Source organism: Macrobrachium nipponense, chromosome 44 (genome assembly GCF_015104395.2).
Source record: "Macrobrachium nipponense isolate FS-2020 chromosome 44, ASM1510439v2, whole genome shotgun sequence".
In the NCBI taxonomy this organism is placed as follows: Eukaryota; Metazoa; Arthropoda; class Malacostraca; order Decapoda; family Palaemonidae; genus Macrobrachium; species Macrobrachium nipponense.
The window spans coordinates 7952035-7959534 of NC_087221.1; the positions used below are offsets into that span (position 1 = coordinate 7952035).

Sequence of the window (7500 nt, forward strand, 5' to 3'; positions counted from 1 at the left end):
CTGCATGAGCAGAAAGCTGAAGTATCCATTGTTTTGGAAGGAAAATCAGTGAAAAATCAATGAAACAACAGCTGTGCATAAGTATGTTGTACATTATGATCAGGCTGATATATCTAAAGTACGTGTTTCGTAATAATTATAATTTGTATTTAGTGTTATGGAAACACTCATGAACATCAAACGTTAAAACAAAAACACTTGCGTTGTTATATACATATATTATTATATATATAATATATATATATATATATAATATATATAATATATATATATTATATATATATATAGTGTGTTAATATAATATATATATAATATTAATATATATATATATATATGATATATATATATATATATTATATATATATATATATTATATATATATATGTTGTTATATATATATATATATATATATATATATATATATATATATTATATATATATATATATATATATATAGTAAAATGTGTGCGTGCGCATGTTTTATTTATACCATAGTTTTCCTATCAAACGAATCTTGACGACTGAATTTCTTAAATTTGTTGCTTGAATATTTTCATATTTCATACCCCCTCCCAAATATATATATTATATATAATATATATATATATATATATATATATATATATATATATATATACGTGTCAGTGTGTGTAAACAATTTCACACACAAATAAGCACGTGAACCTCTGCACTGTTAAGGTGAGTTTCTAAGCCGATTGTGGATGACGTAAGCCTATAAAGGCCTCCCATTTCCATTGCGATAAGAATACAGTGAGACAGAATGCAACGATTTGATATCCCGAGGCTTAGAGAAAATGTCACACTCTTTTTATCGCACAAGAAAAGGGAAGCATTTGTAGGTTTACCGTTAATTTCCATCTCTACGTTATCGGCTCAGATAAAGCAAATGCTCTATACAAGATAGCTCGAACTCCTTATGACGTCACAGGCACGGCTTTTCAGTGCATACCAAATGGCCTTACGATATTCATACAGTTCCACCATAAGTTAACTTGCTTCGTTAACTCCGCGGAACACTCCCCAACGGAGTGGAATGAGATGATCACTTGAACCTTTTCCTGTCATTTCCGATGTTCGCTGTCGTCGTCTCGTCGTCACTGGCCGTCACTGACGAGTGACGGACGATGATGTAGGTCTCGCTTCCGTCAAATGAGGCTGACAGAAGGAATCCAAGTCACTGTGTCATTCCAGTTTTCTATTCATTCGATTTTTCATTATGGGGATCACATTAGGTGGGGATGGACATTTTTCGTTTTTATTGCGGGTTTTCAATTATTAGTAAAACAAATCAGGAATATTTCTGTCAGGAATTTTACAGTTCCCAATCAGCACAATTCTCTAACCTGTACAATTGTCAGTAATGTAGCCCATATCAATGTAGATTAATACAGCATATCTAATTGCAAGTCTTTATTCAGATGATGACATTTCAGACGAAAGAGCATCCCTTTCAGATTACGGAAGATGGTTCGATCTTTAGGCGGGAAAATTATTCACCCTTTTTCCCCCCTCTGAAAGACATAAAAATAAACATACACACCCACACTTATTATGTATGTATGTATGTATATATGTACACACACACACACACACCACACACATATATATATATATATATATATATATATATATACACACACACACGTACAAATTAATATTAAGTAGAAAGCGCCTTAAATATAATTCATCGGGATGTAAGTGATTTAGACCCTGGTCATGTTTACTTCAATATTCGTTTAAATGTCCGTTAGCTCTGCTTTTACAAGTAGTCACAAAATATGTCCGTTAGCTCTGCTTTTACAAGTAGTCACAAACACTATAATAGTGATTTCTTGTTCCGAGAACTTTTATCAATTTTTCGCGTGGACTGAACAAGTCAAAAGAAGACTGACTTTCCAGGAATACAGTAAAAACCATAGATATTAATCCCAGAAACTGCATAGTTAAGTCTTAAACACACGGGCGTGAAATTCCATATACCCACGCTGGAAAAAATTCAATATGTGCTATGCAGCAATGCGGGAAGGGGAGGGAGAGGGAGAGAGAGAGAGAGAGAACGGAAGACAACTTTCCTTTTCCAGTTATTCTTTCTGGTTTGCAAGTAATGATGATTTGTGGTTATTGTGTAATCAACGATGGGCGCTCTTGAGTCTGATCGGATCTTTATTTACTTAATTAATAAAGAAGAAAAATTATTAGTAAACATAAATTTGCTTTGTTCTCATGTAAAAGAATTTACAAATTGTTTATATACATAAATGTGTAGCATACAGCTTATAAACGCACAGACTCACAGGCATATATATATATATGTATATATATATATATATATGTATATATATATATATATATATATATATATATATATATATATATAGTATGCCTGTGAGTCTGTCCGTTTATAAGCTGTATGCTACACATGTATGTACATAAACAATTTGTAAATTCTTTTACATGAGAACAAAGCAAATTCATGTTTACTAATAATTTATATATATATATAATATATATATATATATATATATATATATATATATATATATATATATATATATATATATACTATAATATATATATATATAATATATTTATTTATTTATTACATACACGATTGTGATTTGGGTGCTTATGCGCGAAAAAGAGGGAGACTATGATTTGGGAAATGCAGAAAAACCATCGTGCATTAACTGCCGATGTCACGAAATTCACAATGAAACCGACTAACCATCTTTGTGAGTGATACACATCCGAACATATGAAGCCTAACACTTTTGACATGATCATCGCCGTCTGATTTGTTAAATGCAATTTCGTACGCTTTATATACCAATACATTTTTGTTTTTACGTAATGGTAAAAATGTGAAGGGGAGGGAGGGGGCTGGGTATGGGTGAGGTATTTCCATGTAAAATAATGCATGTTCTCAGCCGAGTCATTTTTTCGCTCTCTTTCGGTTTATGAACAAAAACATGAATTAATTCATGATGGCAAAGCTCATATCAGGCGGTGTACTATGAATTGGGCGAACGGGTATTTATATGCCCTTTACGCTCGAAATGGGTTAGTTGTATTTAAAGCGTTTTATGAATGCATAGGGGTAACGGTAAATACATGTCAAACTTGGAATAAATCAAGCAGAGAGAGAGAGAGAGAGATTCGGTACGATCTACTGAAATGCTTATGAAGGATATACATACACTACATATAAATATATAATAAATATATATATAATATTATATATTATATTTATATATATATATATATATTATAGTATATATATAATATATATAATATTATTATATATATAATATTATATATATAGAGAGGAGAGAGAGAGAGAGAGAGAGAGAGAGAGAGAGAGAGAGAGAGAGAGACTTGAAGCAAGGTTCATGCTCAGTCCTGCATAAGACTCGAAATATTAGATGTATTTCCATATCACATCACCATAGCCGGAGCTTGAAGACAATTAGGCCCAGAGCTCACACTCTCGGGGGCGGAGAGCCCTTAGACACCTTGAGAGTGTGGTAATGGGAATAATCTTTCCAATTATGGTTAATCATTCTAATGCTTTATTAATCACTCGGTGTGAGAGAGAAGAGAGAGAGAGAGAGAAAGAGTGAGAAATAGAGAGAAAGAGACTGGGTCGTCCAGTTTCCAGGGTTTATTTGATGCCATGATTTATGAAGCGGTGCTTGGCTGAAGCTGTTACTATGGTAATAAGGTTTAAGGGACGTGGGACTGACTGGAGGGGTGGAGGGGAAGGCGTGATTTATTTTTCTTGAGGTCGGCTCTCTGGACTTTTTCTCTTATCTTAAATAAATCAAGTCCCCTAATCGGCCTCGGCAATTAGCAACGTTTGTAGAGAAGAAGAAGAAGGAGGAGGAGGAGGAGGAGCTTTTGAGTTGAAAGTTTTGACTATTATTGATACCCACCCAGCTTCTTCTTCTTCTTCTTCTTCTTCTTCGCCTCTCGGGCAGGAAATGGTAGAATAACTTAACCCCAACTTATTATAGAAAATGTGTACACTAGACTTTACAGAGAACTTGGGACGAGTTCTCTTCTTCCTCTTCTTTCTCCGCCCCTTTTTGCTCTCATCTGAACTTAGATATACTTTCATTTTTCCTTATTCCTTTTTTTCTACGGCTTCTTCAACTGAAATATAACTTAAAACAAGTGGGCTCCGAACAAGGGACAGGATGAACTTTGAAGGGAAGCTGAAGTTGTGTGGTGTATCCGTGGTTTTTTTTTTTTTTTTTTTTTTTTTTTTTTTTGGTTTCATTGACCTTTGATATTGAAACTCTCGATTAGTAAACAAAAACGAGGGAGAACGAGGTAATGAGAGATCGTCCTAATTTTAATACAAGTGTAATGAAATTTAATTAGAATAAGCATTCACTCAACTTGAGTTTGAGATATGTCAGTGTTCATGAATTGTTTCCTTTACTAAAAATTTAGACTTGTTTTACATGTGATGACGTTAGTGCCTACTACTCAGAGGTGTGCGCAGTTTATGGATGTGCTTCTGAGTTATGTTGAAATTTCGCTGACGGGCTGAGGCAAGAGACATTGCCAGTATCGCAGCATTATGTTGATGCTTCGGTCGTGATGTAAACATTGTCGCGGCATTCATCTTGCGTACTGCTTCCGGAGTCATATTGATTGCCACTTGTCTGCGACAGCAGTGTATGTAATAGCTTCTTTCTGTTTTCATGAAAATTGACGTTCTCCTCCGAAGGTCATCTTCACCTGAGGATACTGCCGCATCAAAAAATGGCTGAAAACTCAACTATGAGGATAATGAATAGTAATATTTTGATTTACATGAAGTGTTTCTGTGTATGGATGAAGAATGCGGACAAACTGTAATGCGTGATAATTGTAGGTTTATGTGTTTAAACTTTGATAAGAGAAATGGTAGGAGCAAGGACAGCGTTGTCTTACTTCTTGTAAATAGTTGATATTCCAGGTGTATTTTCTTCTTTGAAAAATTTTCTTTGAACCAAAGTGTAGCTTATAGAAAGTTTTATATTAGCATTTCTTTCATAACGCCGCTGTTAACTTTGATATTATTGTAAGACTTGCACAAGTTTTCATGGAAGTTTTAACGTTTTCACCATGTCAATGGTAAGGACGTTTAGTGACCTAAGTTGGTGTTATCATCATCATCATCATCATCATCATCATCATCATTAGCGATCATATTTTAGGGAAGCAGCGAGGAACTTGACTTATTGCTAGAGAGATTGGGAAGTCATATCTTGCTTCCGTTGTCGTCAAACCTAGATTAATATTGCCCAAGGGGAAATGATGCGCTAAATAACTTAAAACGCTATTAACAACAGGGCTACTGTGATATATCTATTATTCTTCGTTATCAGCAAGTGTCGAAAAACTATAACAAACTTTTTGAAACTGTTCTTCTTTAATGGAGTCATTCGGCGAGTCTTGCTGTTTGACTGATATTTACAAATATCATCAAATGTATTAATATTTTAATCAGTTTATTGCGTTTCTAGGTAGTTGTATTTCCACGAAAGGGCATTACTGGACGTTATGAGGAACCCTTTACCGTCACAGGGAATGATTTACATCAGCAGGCAAGGGAAACATTATTAGTAAAGAGTCTTAACTATGACACAAAGGAGGGGGTCAATCCATTCGCACAGATTTTCCCTAGAAAGTTACACAGTCGAAATTATGAGTCACCACGTAACTTCGAATGTTGTTAGTACTACTGCAGGTGATGCTACTTAAGTAGAAAAATTGAGAACACCCCCATATTTTTTGTTTTATTATTGTTTACTAGCGGCGTTTGAAGTAACCAAGTAATATAAAAGAAAAATCGTTGAAAAGAGTAAAGATCTGTTATACGTTTATATTTTATACAGAAAGTGATTTAGAATGACAAAATCTATTAGAAAGACTCCATTGGGATGAGAAAACCCCAAGGAAAAAAAGAACAACAACACAGCAACATAAGCGGTGTGTTGTTGCTCTGTCATTTTCGTCATCCGAGAACGTCAGCTGAAAATCTGCGCACAAAGAGAGAGAGAGAGAGAGAGAGAGAGAGAGAGAGAGAGAGAGAGAGAGAGAGAGAGAGAGAGCACAAAAGCTCGACAGATTAAAGTATTTCCTTACGGTATCGTCCGATGTAAAAGAATCCATTAATATCCTACGTGTGTGTGTTTCCGAAGTCGATTTTTAATCACGCTAAAGTCTAAAAGTCTTTGTGATTACGTATCAAGACGAGGGCAGTATGCTAATCTTCAAAGCCTTCTCGGACCAGTAGGTCTTCTTCTTCTTCCTCATCTTCTTCTTCTTCTTCTCCTCCTCCCTTGTGTTCTGCTTTTTATCTCACATTTCCATGGAAATTTCGTCCGTTTTTCGTACTGTTTGATTACGACCGTGTTATTATTTCGTTATGGCTGGCCCCAAAAGAATTCGATAAGAATTCTCTCTCTCTCTCTCTCTCTCTCTCTCTCTCTCTCTCTCTCTCACATACGCAGACAAAGGTATATTTCAAATAGTTTGTCATATGTTTCATTTACAGTTGTTACTCGACAAGAGACATTGATTACTACCGAACATTACCTCACATAGACAAAAATTCATATTCTCTCCATAGAGCTTGGGTTTCTTGGTAAGAAACATGAATACTGGAAGAGAAACTGAGTGGTGTTCTCTCTCTCTCTCTCTCTCTCTCTCTCTCTCTCTCTCTCTCTCTCACACACACACAAGCACTTGAGTGCGAAGTGGTGCGGAGAGACCCTATTGGTGCAAATCCCCCTAGCGGGCGATAAACCCGATCTGTCCTCTTATTTACTTTTGATTGGTAATTCTAGTTTAAGCGACTCTCAAATGTCCGGGGCAGGGTGGGTCTTTATACCGGCACCTCTTACCATGAGACACGCATATTAGAGACACTTTATTCATCTTGTTCTTCTTCTTGTTCTTGTTCCTCCAGCAGCTACTCACACTACAGGAAAAGTACTTTGTGTGCGATAATAATTGTTGGTAGATTAGGCTGGCTTGATGCAGGCACAGGACCTTGTTTCATAGGCCATACTGAGACATGCAAGAGCTTTTCTTTGTTTGTTAGTCGAAATCGCATATGATTTGTGAGACTTCTGAATGAACGTTTAATAAGAGTAGGAAAATCGTGTTTCATGAATAATTTTGTAGAAGTAGAAATAAAATCTTCATGCAAGAGATGCCACAGTCATATTGAATTAGCCCTATATGTGAATACATTAATATATATATAATATATAATATATATATATAATATATAGTATAATACTATATATATATATATATGTGTGTGTGTGTATGTGTGTGTGTGTGTGTGTGTGTATACTATATACTAGAAATAAAGATTTGGGCGTACAACATATACTAGTAAATAAAAAAAATCTTTTGCGCAGTATACACACGTATCAATAAATATATTTTGATATGCATGTACACTAACGCGACCGC

At 34.9% G+C, this 7500-nt stretch overlaps 1 protein-coding gene across 8 annotated transcripts in view; it reads left to right on the forward strand.

Moving 5' to 3' along the window:
- LOC135204019 (dachshund homolog 2-like) overlaps positions 1-7500 on the forward strand; it is a 183555-nt gene that overhangs the window by 1969 nt on the left and 174086 nt on the right. The gene's annotated exons all lie outside the window — the stretch shown is intronic.